The sequence below is a fragment of the Strix uralensis genome, chromosome 3, assembly GCF_047716275.1.
Source record: "Strix uralensis isolate ZFMK-TIS-50842 chromosome 3, bStrUra1, whole genome shotgun sequence".
Classification (NCBI taxonomy): domain Eukaryota; kingdom Metazoa; phylum Chordata; class Aves; order Strigiformes; family Strigidae; genus Strix; species Strix uralensis.
In genome coordinates, this window is record NC_133974.1 from 125,769,955 (window position 1) to 125,786,482 (window position 16,528).

A 16,528-nucleotide genomic window follows, 5' to 3' on the forward strand; every position below is an offset into this window, starting at 1 on the left:
ACACAGAGGATTTCAGCCTCTACAACTCCCCGACACAACATCACTCAGGCCAGGAAGACGTGCAGTGCAGCAGCCAGCACCTCCTCTGCCAGGCTCTGTTCTGCACACTAAACTACTCTAGCTGCTTCATTTACTGAGTTTATTTTTTCCTGGTCTAAGACGTGGTTTACTCCCAACTTCAGTCATTGAGCGTCAGTCCCTTAGATGCACACGTAGGAGATTGTTTCCTGCCTCTCGCCACCTGACATGCTATTCCCTCCTCTTCGTGCACACACAAGACTAAAAGGCAAGCCAGCAGCAAACAAAAAACCCACCCCCGTACAGCGTGTGAACATTATAGTAGATCACAGCCAATTACTGCAAGAGTTTCGATCATAAGCTCAAGCCAATTCAGTCACAGGTTTTCAGCATATCCCTTTTTCTTCTTCCAATTAAACAAACTTAAATTTCTTTTTTTTTTTTTCTCTCCTCTTTCTTTTGGTCAGAGGTTGGCAGCCTTCAGTATAAGAGGAGAAATCCAGCCCCCGATCTCCAAGTCTCAAGAGACATGGATCACTACTGTGATCTTTTGTGTCAGAGGGCCTTGGTGCTGCCAAAGATACAGTTTCCCTACTTCGTCGTCTTTGAGATTCCAAGTTTTCGAGATTCATGGGTTTCATTTTATTTTGCCTGGCAGAACATACTTGAGAATGGCTTCTAGCAGTATCAAGGAAACAAAAGAAACACTTCTGGTAGGTGAGCATGCCAGCTGTATCCAGTGATATACAGGCAACATACAAAAGCATGGAGCCCCCAGTCATGACTGAGAATACAGTACATCAAAGTCTATACTAGTGCCCCATATAAAAATTGATAGCGAAGTGAGCCCGAGGAGGCAGGCCTCAGATCTCAGCTACGGACCTCTGAATTCAACCAGGAGATTCCAAGGAAGGTTAGGGTCTACTTTGATACCAAAGAAATCTCTTTCAAAAGACCCAAGGCATGAAGGAAAGACCACTGGCTGCATTCTCCAGCCTCCACACAGCCTCAGCATCGTTCCAGGTCAAGAAAGCTGACTTTTTCTTTTTTTGTCACGGTCAGCAACACAAGCTAGAAAATTACTCCCACTGCCAACTTCTCTTTCCACAGGCATCAAAGCACCAAAGGGACTCCGTGGACTTGTTGGCTGTTTAGCCAGAAGCTTGTCAGGACTTCCTGGAACATGGAGGACACGGAGGGGCTTTGCACCTTCAGTGTTCCTGGTTAAGTCAGAAACACACGTCATGAGCATGCTGCGGTGGAGTTACACAATAAAATTAAATGTTGTACTGAGTACCCAGTCTCCTTCTCCCTACCATGCCTCATCTCACACACACACACAGTGGGAAAACCCGCTCCAACCGGTCCCAGAGATCCCTCAGTAACCCAAGTGTTTGGTTCTCCATTAAAAAGGAAAGGCTTTTATTCATGCTACTCCCTAGTATCTTCAGGGACAAAAGGCTCAAGGTCATCGCAGGCCTGAAGGCCTCAAGTCAGAAGAACAGTGCAACTTGTCTTTCCGTGGGCCAGCCCACCTCGTGCGCTGTGGCCATGTTGGAAGGAGACACAGGCAGAGCACGGCTGTCAGAAGCAGCACACTCGGCACAGACAGGACACTGGCCCCACACGCACCTTCTGCTGCCTGTGCTTGTAAAGGTGCCAGGCCTGGATACAGTTAAATGCCCCAGGGTGAGGAGAAAGCCCCAGTGATTTTCAAGCCGCAGCTGCTACACCATTTGTACAGTGGAGAAAAAGCCATAGTAGGTAGAGAGGTGCAGAAAGAGCTGGCAAAGGATTGCAAGTTTTCCTTTGCTGTCCCTTTTCTAGGCAGCAGCAGATGATTTTGCTGTGGAGTCTCAGGTGTCCTGAACAATAGCTGTGGAGCCAGTCCCTATTTTGGTGGTAGAAAAGAAACTGGCTTTCCGGGGAGAGACGGAGACAAGTCAAGCCAGTTCCAGACTGTCATTTTTCCTACTGGCTCATTCTGCTCAAATCACAAGCTGGAAAAACTGGAAAGGTAAGCAGTCCAAATTAATGGGAACATCAAGTGAACTGGTTTGTTTATGTATTGGTTTAACTGGAACAGGGAGCACAATTCCAGCTTTGGGCTCTAGCTTTGTAGACATTCCCTTAGCTTACCTTCTACCTGAGAAAGCCGTGTGCAGGCCTGAATTATTCCTGGTCTGTCCTCAAAACACATCACAGTCTCTCAAAGCTTCATACTTGCATGGCACCCATGACCACAACTCTTATTATGGGATGGCAACATTCATATCCTACCAGCTCATTCTTCCAACTCCACGTAATTAGGAAGGGGGGGGGGGGGAAATCAGAAACAACACAGAGCAGGAAGCTGTCTTTTTTCTCACACCGCTCCTCATGCATTATTGTTGCCACATCTTACCCACAGCATAGCATTTGCCCACCAAACTAATGTTTTTCTTATGAAAGGAGAAAAAGCAATTTTTAGGAGTCCTACAACTAGTAGGAAATAATCAATTTAAGCCTAATGATTAAAAAATCCCCAGGTATATATTTATAGTTAATTTCTACCATAGAACAGCCTTCACCAGATGCTCAATTGCATTTCATCCTTAAGAGCAAACAAGGGCTCCTGCAGATTAGACCTTTCCAGCAGAGCTGTTGCAGATGGGCAGATCGTGGTGTCCTGCTAACTATCACCGAGACCACAGCGGTACAATGATTCTACTTACTAAAAGCAATAAGTTAAAGTAAGCACCACAAAGGGAAGAAGAGTGGCATGGATCTTGCACATCATTCCTCTTAAAATTCTTTATAAACTGCAGGATGAACCCACATTCTGCAGACAGGGAAATTCGAGCGTAGCGGCTGTGTTACAAACGTCAGTGAAAGAGCGAATGCTTAATACCCCTGTACACCAGGGCTGGTCATCCCCACCTCCAATCCATATGATCAGCAATCCCAGAAACCAGCTGCTTCTGTGTGCACATTAAAGATCTGAATGAGAACATAAACAAGTCAAACGGACTTACACAGTTTAAAACTACAGCATGATATAACTGCAAGTCATTGCCATTAAAAGGTTTTTTTAAAAAAAAGTCCACACCTGCCAAATACAGCTCCACTGTCCACTGCTGAGTTTTACTGACAACTGCTGCATCTTGCAAAGCTGTTCAATAATAATGTACTACACTTTCCTTCCAGGACCAGAAATCAGGTACTGTCACTTATCTACATAAAAGGCATATGTAGGAAAATATCCCACAGCCATGTGGCTCACACAGCAATCAAAATCTTGGACACCCTCTGCACACAGAAATTTGCTCTTTTTACAATATATTCCAGTTGGTCAGCATGCTAAAAATCTCCAGTCAAGATTTCTGGCTTTTCCAATTAAGCTTATAGACAAAAAGTCTTTTTTCCTTTAATGACATTGCCATTTATTGCAAAGCTATGATGAGTTCTTATCTCATTGTGGTGCTCCATGATAACTCATTATTCACTGAACTTCACTTTTTGATGTATGAGGAACAGCAACATATACTTAAATAGCTCTATTTAAACTGGCCCTATAGTTGAAACAAATCATTCCAAGAACAGCACTGCATTACAGTCAGAAGTGCTCAAAAGCTTCGGGTACGATATTCTTCAGTATTCACAGAGCTTAATATCTTCAAACAGAAATTACTCAAGCTGATGTATCTCTCATTATTATTAAGTCAAAGTTCTTCCAAATGAGAAGAGGATGATTGATAGTCAGAGATTACCAGGGCCAACACAGTGAGAGATCGCACTCTTTATGGCCACAAGCAAGCCCGGGAGGGCTCAGCTGCCCCACAGCCGAGTGTGCTGGGAATGCTGCAAAGCACCCTCAGCACCTCTTGTCCAAGAGCCCAGGTGTCTCCCTCATCCAACACCAGATCTATCTGGTGTTGATGGGTAACAGGGCACTGCCTAGTCCTTCTAGTACACGGGTGCAACGCAAGCTTTCAAACTTCCTAAGAAGGAAAAACAAAAGAACCCACAAAAACAACACATGCACCAGCATAGCTCCAGGCCTCTCCCCTACCCCTCCAGTTACCCTCCAGAAGATAAATGCTGTGAGATGTCAGGACCTTTTCAGCAATAAGCGGCACTGCTTGGATCAGGTTCTTTGCTCTGCCTGACACTGATGGGATTGGCTTGAGAATTCATATTGGAGCTGGGTTAGAGGTGGGGAGTCCAGTTCAGTATGTCTAGAAACACTTTGGGAAGTGAAAACACAGCAATTGGCCTGGCCTGTTCACTACTAGCTTCCTACATTAGGTGCTTATGGCACACTGGTGTCACAGGAGAGAAGAAGCTGGATTCACATTCCCTAAATCGCACTTAAGTCCCTGTATCTTTTATTTCCTTTCAGCTGACTCCTGGCCTTCAAGTACAGTGCCTTAGGTGGAATTTAGGCCATGAGAACCTGGTCTTCAGCCTCTCAGCAAGGGGCAATACCCACAGCTGACTTGGGCTGGAAGATACTGAACGTGTTACAGGAGAAAATACACCTGCTGAGTGTACACATACAAACACACACAGCAATGTAATTCTTCTGCCTCAGGGGTCCCCAGGCTTTGACCTGTCACACAAAGAAAAGCAGAGCTGAATTTATATACACGGAGCATGTTGCAACTGCAGATGAAGTGTGCAATGTGAACAACCTCCACCTGCTGACCACACTCTGCAGGATCCAGAAGCCAGTTTGCAATGCAAGATACTGTACGTATCACCCCCTCATCCCTATTACCACTGTACTGCTTACCAAAGTCAAGTTACCGAAATGTTTCCAGGAGCATGGGGAGTGTTATTTCCTTTCCATAGCTGTTATGTATCAGGGAAGACTCTAAGCAGATATCTCAGGCACAGGTAAGAAAGATGGCAGACTTAACATATCCAAATCTTTTTCACACACAAGTACACACCCTGAAATAAGCCAGAAATGTTTATTACACTATATTATAAACATCAGTCATGAAGCTAGAGAAAGTAACAGAGCATCCCTGCCTGATGGGTCTTCTCCAGGCTATTGTGTATCAGAGGAAAGATAAAAGCAGAAGCTTGAGACACAGTAAAAGAAAAGCTCTCCCCAGATACAAAGCCAGCCCTGAGCCCTAATATGCAGGAGTATTTCATTCTCCAGTGCAGAGAGGCTTTCTATCACACCATTTCACAGGCCAGCTCCAGAGCGTCCTCCCAAAAGCACTTTGGGAGAGAAGAGACAGATACAGTCTCTCTCATGCAGTGTTCAGCTTCAGCAGCACAGGAGGGTTTCACAATCCCTGCCTGCAGTCACAACAGCTCCGAAGGAAAGCGGCACAGCTGTTCTCACCTCAGAACAGGAACTCCACTGCAGAAAGCCTACAGACCATCTCCCTACCCCCAAACCCAAAGTACAGTAGGAAACAGGCCAGTACTTCGCACCCCTGAGCTCAGCATGTCCCTGTCTAGAGTCAGCTAATAAGAGATGTTAAGAACAGGGCTGCATCTTAAAGCCATCCATCACAAAGAAACAGAAAGGAGGTTTCCCCATCCATGTGCTAAGACAGGAACCTGTCCTTCAAAAAGCCAAAGTTCCTCACTTCATATACAAGGCACTAGCAGTGGCCACAAGTCTGTATCCTCCATGCTTAGCTCCCTCAGGTGAGGCAGACGGATGATTTAATCCCTGCCATTCCCACCCCAACCCAAGTTGGCTGAGCTCTTGCAGAAGCAGTGCCCTAAACCTCCAGACTACCCTTAGCAAGACAGAGAGATGACACTCAGCTCCTGCAGCAGAAATGAGCCTGTCCTGCAGAACAGACGCTGGTTAAAATGCAGAGCAGGAATGGAGAGCAGAGAGGTTCTTCCTGTTCGCACAGGGAGAAAGAGCCACTGGTCCCAGCTCTGAGAACAATGGGTCCAAACACCAGCTCATTCAGTGCACCAAAGGCGCTGGGGGAAGGCAGTGTACCCCAAACTCTCCTCTACCTCATCTCCAACTGTCCTTCAAAAGACGGAAACAGCAAAGGCACGTCCAATCCCATGGGCATGCATCTGGTGAGTTTCAAGAGTGCCTCAAGGAGCTTCACCAGAAGAACATCCAAGTTTCTACATTTAGGTTTGAACTGCGCATCGAACTGGTCACTGCTGCAAGAAGAGGACATTTCCAGTCACGCTCAGCAACAGAGAAAGATAACAATAGATTTGTTAAAGCAGAGTACTGAGATTAAATGGGCCCTTCTTTCTACTGCCCGTTCTGACACCACATTAAACACCCCTTTACAAAAAGATGGGCAATGAAATTCTTTCTTGACATCCCAGGAACGTTTGAGACTAAGTTAATTGAGTCAGGGCCTTGGTCTTGCAAATCAAGTGAAGGACAGAATATATACAAGGTAGTCAGTTTACATGAAGAATGTATGACATTTTTAAAAATCAGACTTTTTTCCTTGTGCACTCAATACTACTAAATTTTGCCTTGTGCTGTGCGAAGCATACAAGGTTAGAAGCAAAACATCTTCTCCCACACTTGATGTTACACTGGCAGTGCTAGATGCCCTGCTGCTCACCTTCTCCAGGGAACTACCCCACCGCTCCCATCCACTCCTTGTCACACTCAAAGAAAACCAGTTCATTGCTGTTACTCCCACTTGCCAGTTCTTGGGCCACTGAGGAAGCACCACAAACAAAAGCGAACAACATGCAACTGCTCTTCTGGTTCTGAGGACTGTCTCTGCACACTGGTGCCTGAAGAACAAGCACATTGCAAAAGCATTATGTTTCCAGTGGCAAGATGGATGGGAAAAGTGCCAGCCACTAGCTGTAACCCTTTTGTCATGCCAATTGCTGGCTGCTATGAGGATGTACGTTAGATACCTCCTTAGAAGAGAGCTCTGCATCTCATCCTTCCAGATGGAGGAGGAATGATTCATACGCACATAAGCAATGTTAGAATGACGGCTGAAAACATTTTCTTTCTGTTTTCTGTTTTGTGTTACAGACATGCTCAGGGGCCTTAATCGCAGCAGGAATTGAACTGAAGACGATGACACTGTGCCCCAAGGAATGCACGTGCAAAACCCCAATGCTGCTTCTGACTGTTGCACGCACACACCTCACATGCCTCATTCCCCTGCTTTCTCATTTTCACAGCATTTCTCTGCACAGAACATGACAGAATAAGTCCACTTACACAGCCGTCACATCGTGCAATGACAAATACAGGGGAAAGCGTCCAACAGACAGATCAGGTGTCAGGAGCTCTAAACTGACCAAGGACTGACTTGTAATGCAGAAGCAAAGCAAAGGATCTCTTTTCTTTCCAGACACACCAGGGACCAAAACGCACACATTTACTAGGCCTAGATGGCTGATAAATGCAGAATAGACAGAAGGCTCAGCAGTCAGAGCACTTGTCTGCACGATGCCTGTTTCTTTCATGGAGGCCACTGTGTGTATCCTCCTCCCCACCTCACCTGCACAGCACCTTTGCCACACACTCGCCCTCCTCTCAAGGGCCCCGCATCCTGTGAATCTCACTTTGTTACTCAGTACTAACCTGTAAATTCCCACCTACTTACTTTCCTCTGGCCTCTCTCAGATTTGTGAAGTCCTTGGAACAGAGATTATCTGTAAGCACCTGGAAAGCACCTGGAATATCCTGAATCCTACTGCAAGTAAATAAACAAACAGCAACACATAAGCATGCAATATGTATATTAAGCCAAGTATATAGCAGTCATCTCTGACAACAAAAGTGAGGGCTGTAGCTTCTTCCTACAGACAGTAGTAGAAAATTTACACTTTGGGGTACATCCACTGACCAGGAAAACCTTCAGATTTGCCTTCCCTGCCATCCACTTCCCTCCTTCCCCCATCACGTTATCCATTTCTTAAATCCATGCCCCACTTTTTATTATAAATTATTCTAATCAGTTTTGTGGCATGGCAGAAATCCAGCATAACCTTCAGAAATACGCATGCACACACTGGCTATATAGCTCCTTCATTTCATAGCAGCCTTTCACAACAGCCTGGTGCAAGTCTGGGAGGATTTGGCAACCTTTCTAAGCAGCACCCCTATGGTGGTGACCCTTTGCTAAAGGCTGCTAGATACATTCACCTACACAACTTCCTTTCTTTGTAAAAGAAGGATTTTTCCTTAATCTCTCATTAAAGATAGGAAAAAGTGTTCAAGCAGGAATTTTTCCTCTGTTTTTCAAGCTGAAGAAGTGTGACTTGGGGGTGGCAAAGGGGCTAGAGAGAACATCTGCAGTCCAACGCAGACTTTTCCCACCCCACCCTCTTCTGACTGGAAAGATGTGAGTAAGGCTGGGCTTGGTAATTCCTCCAGCTCCTTCAGAATTGGGGTTGAAGTGGGGAAGAAAGGGAAAGAAAAAAGCAAAAATAAGACAAAAAGCCACAGAAAAGCCCCAGACATAATGAGGAATCTTAACTTTTCTTGGATAAGGAGCACAGGCTACTTTCATAGATCTTAAAAGAAGCCCTACGCAGTTTGTTCACTCATGCTGCAACAGCTCCAGAAGGAATCTGGATCTGTGGCTTTCCCATAAAACTGATAAGGAGGGCTGAACCCTACATTGGGGAGGGAGAATAAAAACATACAACAAGCAATTTGAACACAGAGCACTACCGTCTTGTTAAATAACATGTTAAGAACTCATCTGCAAGTCTGTCTTGACCAATGAGGGACATAACTCAGGAAGATACAGTAATACCCACTAACATGCAATTAGTCACTGCTGTAAGCACTCTAACTCTGGATTTCTTGGATTATAACCTTTCAAACACTGTTGTTTTATAGGAGTATGATAGCTGTCCAAGCACCACAATCAAATTATGCTACTGGGACATTCAGGCAAGGGATTATCACAGCAAAGGAAATGGATTATCACAGTTTTTATTCTGAACAAGGGAAGACTATCTCTTTTTGAACATGGCAGGGGGGAGAGTAGAAGACTATACCTGAGATTTTTTTTTTCCCCCTTTTGGACTTTCCAAGGAAGGAATGCCATAAAAATCTGCCAATGTGAAAAGACAGAAACTGCCTTTCCCTAGATTTTGCGCTGAATTATCTGAAAACAGGGAATAAATTAAAAATATTCTAAATCAAAGGGCAGTTAAACCAGCCTCCTTCTGTTGGCCAAATGCTGGAAGGATTCCTGCATTCCTGGGCAAGTTCCCATTGCATTCCTGGCTGCTACCTCTTCCACTTGATATCAGGCAAAGACCATCACCACCACCAGGCCTAGAGACTTCAGCTGTTTAGAAACTTTACTATCAGGTATGTTCCCTCTCGCAGGAAGGAAGGCCACTTACCTTCCAAAAACCTTCAAATTAGCAGGTTCAGCAAAGGACTGGTGTGTTCCTTTAAAAAGGTTTAATAGTTTAACTGTTCTCTTAAAAAGGCTGCACCTTTTTCCTTTACATCACCACAGAAAACCTATCTCATTTTATACCTTAGTTCTCACATTGCATCACAAACTGAATACTAGCTTTTTTAACTTCACAAATCTTGTTTGTTTGTTTTTAAATAGTATTTTGGTACCTTCAACACATACATACATACTTTTTGGTGCATGGTATTCAAGAGGCCCTGATTCTGACCTCAATTTCTTTGGCAACAGCCAAATATTCCAGCACAGGATGAGGGAAAACCCACTCAGTCTTAATAACATCCCTGCGATGCAGTCTGAGAGGTCACAAGTAGCCATGACATATTAAAGATGAGAAAAGACTAAAACAGAGAAGACAGCCAAATAAACAGAAGCAGAAGAAATAAAAAAATAGAAGTGAGCTCCACAAAGCATAGAAGAAGCAAAAAACCTGCTTTGCTACAGCACAGGGCATGTGTCTGAAGCTGATGACACCTGGGTATTATTCCTGGCTGTGGTTCTGACTCCTCCTGGATGACTGCACCAACTCATGTCACACCTCCAACAGGCTCTCCCTTCACGTTTTCCTTTTGGACTACGGGTCAGAGGTGCTGAACCTTTTCTTTGCCAAGGGCAGAGGACACTAAATATTACTGGCACCGCATACCTCAACATGTGCCTTAGCACTGCATGACAGCAGCATAACCACTCTTCATACCAAAACCAAGAAGTGTGGGCCACAAAAAACAGGAGCTGGATGCCAGTCCCCCAGATTTCACATTCCCACTGTAAGCTTTTTAAGGAAGGATCAGTTGCTATTTATTTGTACCCTGCACAGAGCTGTGTTATTTAGAGCTGTTAACGTGATTCTGTAAGCAAGCAGCAACACTGGTAGTTGATTAAGACTAGAAAGAACAACAACAAATGGAAAAAAAAAAAATTGGCTGGAAAGAAGTGGAAGGAATCAAAAACGACAGAAAAGGAATTCAGCAGGACAGAAAGAAGTAAAGCAGATGATGAAAAGATACTTAGAATAAAGCAAAAAAAAAAAAAAAGGTAGCCAAAAGTGAAAAAGGCATCCACAGGAATATCTGACTTCATTTCAACAAAAAGCAGGGTGTGTGGTTTTGGTTGGTTTTTTTTTTTTTTTAATGAGAATGTTGATTTTGGATAATCAAACAAGCAGTATTTTATTTTGCCCCACAGCAAATATATGAATATAGACTTCTAAATTTTAAAGAAGAATCCAAGCTCTCAACGCACTTGTTCTCAGAACTAATGCTTTAACCACATTAGTAACAGCTTATGAAAAGACAGCGAAGTGACTACAATTCCTTGTCTATCTAGGAGCTACTTTTTCAGGCGCACCATCACTACTGTAATTTTAGTTACGAAAAACCTTATCCTCATTATTTCTGGGGACCTTCCTCCCTATTTCACACAGTAGGACCTAAAAATGTTTTGTTCAGGTTCAGCTGAGATCTCTTCATTCCTGTTTTTTTTTCATTCCAGTGTTCTTAAACGGTCCTTAACTGGACACCCATGGCAATGCCAGAGATATGAAGTACTGTAGATCACTACGACTACAGGCAAATATTTTAGAGAATCAGGAATTTACTTGCCTACTACGTTAGTCCAACTCCCCCGCCCTTCCTGTGACTTCACGGGCTCATAATCATTAGAAAGCGGAGTGTCATTTCTAAGCTGTAGTTGGGCACTGAAAGCACCACGCTGGCTCTCACTGGCTCTATTTAATTAGAGATTAGCAGAAACAATAAAGCATAGGGAGAATATAAACATAATTTTGCTGGTTTCTCAGTAAAAAGGTTTGGGTTACCAAAGAGATAAGAGAAGGGCTGCCTATTTTATCTGTACGGCCGGGCTGGCAAGTTTACATTCGCTGGAACCACGCCCCCATCAGAATTCCCTCTGAAATGTCAACACGAACCATATTATTAATTTTCCAAGTTGCTGACCTTTACTGTTGCCTGCATCATAAATCCGGCATTTTGAACTGTTTCTATTCATACAAGAACATGCTCCGCACGCCTCACGATATCTGAACTCTGTACATACGCCGCTCACATGTCACAAAACAGATGCTCGCTGCAGTGTCCCTGAAGAAGCTGCTGAGTTGGACCTTCCTATAAAGTCCACCTTCCATAAAATCTACTGGATTACCATCAGTTATGCTGTCCACCACTAAGGCAGACAGGTTTGGAGGTTCCCCCAAAGCCCTTAGTGTATCTTAGCTTGAATAAAATGTTTCAGAGTATTTTATTGAGGGTCACAGCATACAGACATTTTAAAATAAAATAATTTGATTATGAACTTCAGTTTAATTTCAATCAGGAAGAAGAAAAAAAGCATAAAGTCCTTGGATTAGACAACAGCCATTCCCATTTACTGCTCCTCCCAATTAAAATGTTTTATATAGATCATCAGAACTTAATGCATCATGTATGTTACACAGTGCTCAACATAAGGCTGTCGATCTGTCATTTCTCTGTAAGCGCTTAACATGATGAATGATCTGGTTACTTGTCTTTCTAGTATGAAAGCAGGAGAAGCTTTGAGACAAAGAAATAAAGGCCAACGCATATTACGGATCTTGCAGTGATTAATATCAGCCCTCCTGACTCACATCTCTGAAAACAGTTGAGGTCACTATTTCTCTTTTATTTTTACCATGGATTTCAGCACATCTCATCAGAACCCTCCAAACACTCGAGATAATTTAATTTGAAACAGGGATGTCAGGAACATACAGCATTTGAGCTACAACAAACAATGCCACACCAGCATGTCATAAGAAAAATAAGTGACCTTCACTTTTGCCTCTGCTGACAAACAGACACACTTGAAGCCACTTGCAGGCCAGGATGTTAGTGCGATTTCTGGAAGACAATCTAATAAATAAAGATTTAAGAGAGTTTTTTTTTTTTTAAAAAAATCTGACTACTTATTGTCAGAACTGAAGAACCTGCCTTTCCAAATCAACTAATGGTTTGGCAAGCCTATGTGGAAGGCAGACAAACAAATAGCATCTTCTTTAACATGGAATCTGCAATAAGAAAAAGAAATCAGCATTTTATTGATTTCCATAATACCATCTCTACAGCTTAACAAACTCACTCAGCTGCTAATGCTAACTCAGTGATGCTATGGAGCCTTCCCATATAATTATACACCCTCCACTTTGCTGAGCCCCAGGGCACTGTTTCTAACTTTCCAGAGGACCACTGCACCAAAAGTAGAAACAAAACCCCTCTCTTTCATTACCCAAAGCAAACTGCAAACCAAATTTTGCTTATTTAAATCGGAAATTAGAGAGACTTAATTTTTAAGACAGGGAGTAATCTGCCAGTCTGCATGTATTTTCAGATTTGATATCGTGACAACAAATTCTCATTTAAACTCTTCTCCCCACACCTATTTTTTTTTCTTCCTGAGAGTACACAGCAATACAATATATAAATATTGCAACAATTGCGATTTCTAGGGAGAGATTCTAAAGTCCTTCTCAGCTCAGAAGTGTTTCAAGGGAGAGATTCAAAATCAGACATAGAGACTTTTGTGAATGTCACTATAATTAACATTATAAAAAAATTGTAAAATGTTACCATTGCTATAGGGAATTTTTTGTAAGTGAACACATATTGCAATGATATTTTTAGTAAGCTTTTTTCTTTTTTAAAAACACCTTCTAAGCCAAATTAAAGTATCTTCTCTGAGTCTAAAATCCAAGATGTTCTAAAAAATTAATGAAGTAAACTGCCATTTTTCTCCATTTCTCAAACAAATTCAGCAGTCCACAACCAAGCAGACAGCCCCAGTATACTTCAGTGAGAGTTTTGCTCAATTAGAGACTACAGAATTTGGCCCAATTAATCTAGTACTGTCTATCTGGAAAGAATGTGGTGGAACTGTGCAGTGTAAACACCCTCCCCAAATGGCTGTACCTAGTCCTCTTTCTTGCTCCCCCCACTCACCCTGCCTTGATGTTTCAGATCCAACTGTTCTGTATTCACCATCTCCGTCAAGATTCAATGTGTCGTTTGAGCTAAAATAGCTTAATTTTGCTATGGTTTCCTACGCATATATTAATTTGGAGTCGGTTAATCTATTTTCTCTGAGAATGGTGAAATGTGTGGATTTTTGTTCAACAAACAAACAAGTTGACAGTATCAATACAGAGTTGGAGAGCCTCTAAAAACAATCTAGTTTGCATAATTAATGTTAATTACAATAACATCTCAATCAGTGACACAAAAGCTTCGCAATGAACACAGTCATACGAGGAAGTGAAAACATGAAACAAACATGAAAGAATTGTGTCTTGTTCTGAAAGAGTATCAAGCAAACTTTCAAGAGATTTATAAATAAGAACATAAAGGCAGAAGACAGTTCTGCTTTGTTAGACATATTTTCTTTACAGGCTGCTTAGTACGGCGCTTTCTTCTGAGATTGTAAGAAGACAGTGGATCTGAGCTGTGGACACACCAGATAATATTATCTTTCTACAACATCACACCCAAGCCATTATCAACTGCTTTAAAGAAAAACAACTGAGGGCCTGATGCTGCTGCCAGTGATTTCAATAGCAAACATTTAAACAATGCATGTGAATGTTTGGGGGGGTTCTGGAAAAGGAGGGGAAGGGGAAAAAAAACAACTCCAACTTGAACACAGCATGTAGGTATGGATGGATTCCCTCAGGCACAGAGGAATTTCAGGACAAGATAATGAATTTTTCAACAATCTTTTTCCTACTTTCCATAGCAACAAGGAAAAGCTAAACACACAGGAAACTTACCTGCCTGTTTCACTGGTAGCACTGGTAGTCTTAAACAGGGGGTTTTTGGTACGGTCACACAGCAGCTTTACATTTAATCCTCAGACGTTTTCTTCATGACCCAAGAAAAATAGTTATCCAATATATTCTTATTTCAAGGGAAGGGCAAAAAACTAGTTACGAAAAAATAAGCGCCACTCTACCTCACCCGGATTGGTACTGTAGTACACAAGTAGTCATACAAGCATCGCAGGGAGTACTTGCGCAGTAAAGTACCACTCAGCGTGAGTAAGGGTGGCGTAATTGGGTCTGATGAGAGAAGGAATCAGAGCTTGTCACGTCACTACTACAGGGGCCCTTCTGAAAATACGGGTTTCTTGATTACTTTTCACATTAATGCAAATCCGCTCCATTAAAGTTAATGAAGTTACACTGGTGCTAAACTAGTAGCAGAGGAGAAGCAGGCCCACTTCATACTGATTTAAGAGACCACAGCTCAAGGACCCCCCATAAAAGCAAAATAACAGACATTTAGGAAGTTTTTGGGTTATGTTGGGCAAGTTACTCCTTAGAATAAGGACTGATTTGGTATCAACCTCAGAGCTGACTGGTTTTGTTTCCCTCCCTCTCCTTACAGATAGAAGAAGCAAGACAAGATTTGTTAAAGACTTCATTTCCTCTAGAAATTTACTGATCTTAAGCATACTTAAGACTACACTTAAGTAGTCACTGACTAAAGCCATACTTTACTACTTCTTATTTACAAGAGTGCTTGCCTTAAAAAAAACTTCACCTGGAGGATTCTCAGAATGATGCTGGCCTTTCCTCTTAACAAAGTTCAGTAGATTTATTTTTCAGATGTCTGAGAAAGATTATTTTGGAGCGCTGTGATGTTTGGTAAACCTTCAATTCAGCAATTAGTTTCCATACAATATGAATTACAAAAATCGAGCAATTATTAACTAAACCCAGCAAAGTACTAAGGCTTCAGACGCCCTGTGTATGGAAACATTGCTGTACTTGCTGGGGTTTTCCATGTATCTGTTTGATTTTAGCTACTCTGAACGTACAGCACACGAGAACGTACACCACATTCACGTTTCTAAAAATACATTAAGGAGGGAAAAACCATGAAAATCAATAGCAATGAAATAGAGACACAACCATTTTACATTAAGCGCTCCCACTATCAATCCAAGCCACCAAAACTCCCCACTGCAGACCACGGCTTCACCCTACACACGCATTTTCCTGCCACGCCAAGTCAAGCCCAGGTAACACCGAAACATCCAGGCACGACAGGGTGGGGAGGAGGATGGTGCATCTGGAAATAAGAAAAGGTGGGTTTCCCTGGTTTTCCGAGAAGGACAGTGACCGGAGCCCGGTCCGGAGGGGTCTGACCCGCCACTCGACCCGGGTGGCTTTCGGGAGCCCCTTGCCCCTGACATCCACCTTCGCCACCGCCTCAACGGCGGTCTCGACCAAGGCAGGGGGGACCAAAAAAAAAAAAAATTAAATTACAATCAAATGTGTCATCAGCAGCATGACACGCATTTGTAGTTGGCAACGACGCGGGTTTTTATAATTTTTTAATGTTTTTTTTCTCCCCTTCTTTTTCCAGTCCGAGGGGCAAAGTACCTCCCCGGTCGGTGCCAGGCTGCGCCGAGGCGAATGCCCCCAACTTTCAAACAGTTGGCAGCCAGCGGAGCCACCCGGCCCGCCGCCCCCCCCGGACACCCGGGGGCTACCCCGGCCCGCCGCCCCCCCCCCTCCCCTCGCACCCCCCCCCCCCCCCCCCCCCCCCCCCCCCCCCGGCCCGGCGAGCCCGGGAAGGCCGTGCCCGGCACTCACCCGCTCCGGGGGGCTCCGCGGCGAGGGCCGTTGAGGACCGTTGAGGGAGGCGCCGAGGGGAGCGAGGGGCGGCCAGTCGGGGCCAACGGGAAGAGGGGACGCGGAGGGGGGTGTGAAGAAGCAGCGGGACACACGCACACGGGTGAGGAATTTAAACCGGAGAGGGAAATTAAATTTAAAAGGAGCGTGCGGCGAGGCGCCGGGCTGCGCGACGGAGGCGGCGGCCAGGCGCTGAGGCGGCTGTGCTCTATCCCATGCCGCTGCGGTGGCCCCGGGCGGCGGCGGCAGCCGAGCTGGGGGGGAAGTTGGGGCCGCAGCCGGCGGGGAGGATGTGACACCGTGACAAGTACGGCCCGCCAGCCATGTACCGGGGGAGGAGGCGGGGGAGGCGGCCGCCCGCACGCAGGGGGCCGGGGCAGCCCAGGCAGCGCCGCCCGCCCGCACACGGCATTTAACGGCGCTGACGGGCCGCGCCGTG

General features: G+C 44.2%; 1 protein-coding gene across 2 annotated transcripts in view; it reads right to left on the reverse strand.

Annotated features, from left to right (window-relative positions):
* Window positions 1-16,528, reverse strand: part of SERTAD2 (SERTA domain containing 2) — an 84,634-nt gene extending 68,106 nt beyond the window's left edge. The window contains exon 1 of one of the 2 annotated variants that reach the window (XM_074864333.1): window positions 16,051-16,528. The gene's annotated coding sequence lies outside the window, so the exon portion shown is untranslated. The remainder of the gene's footprint in view (window positions 1-16,050) is intronic. The other variant, XM_074864331.1, reaches the window with a different exon arrangement.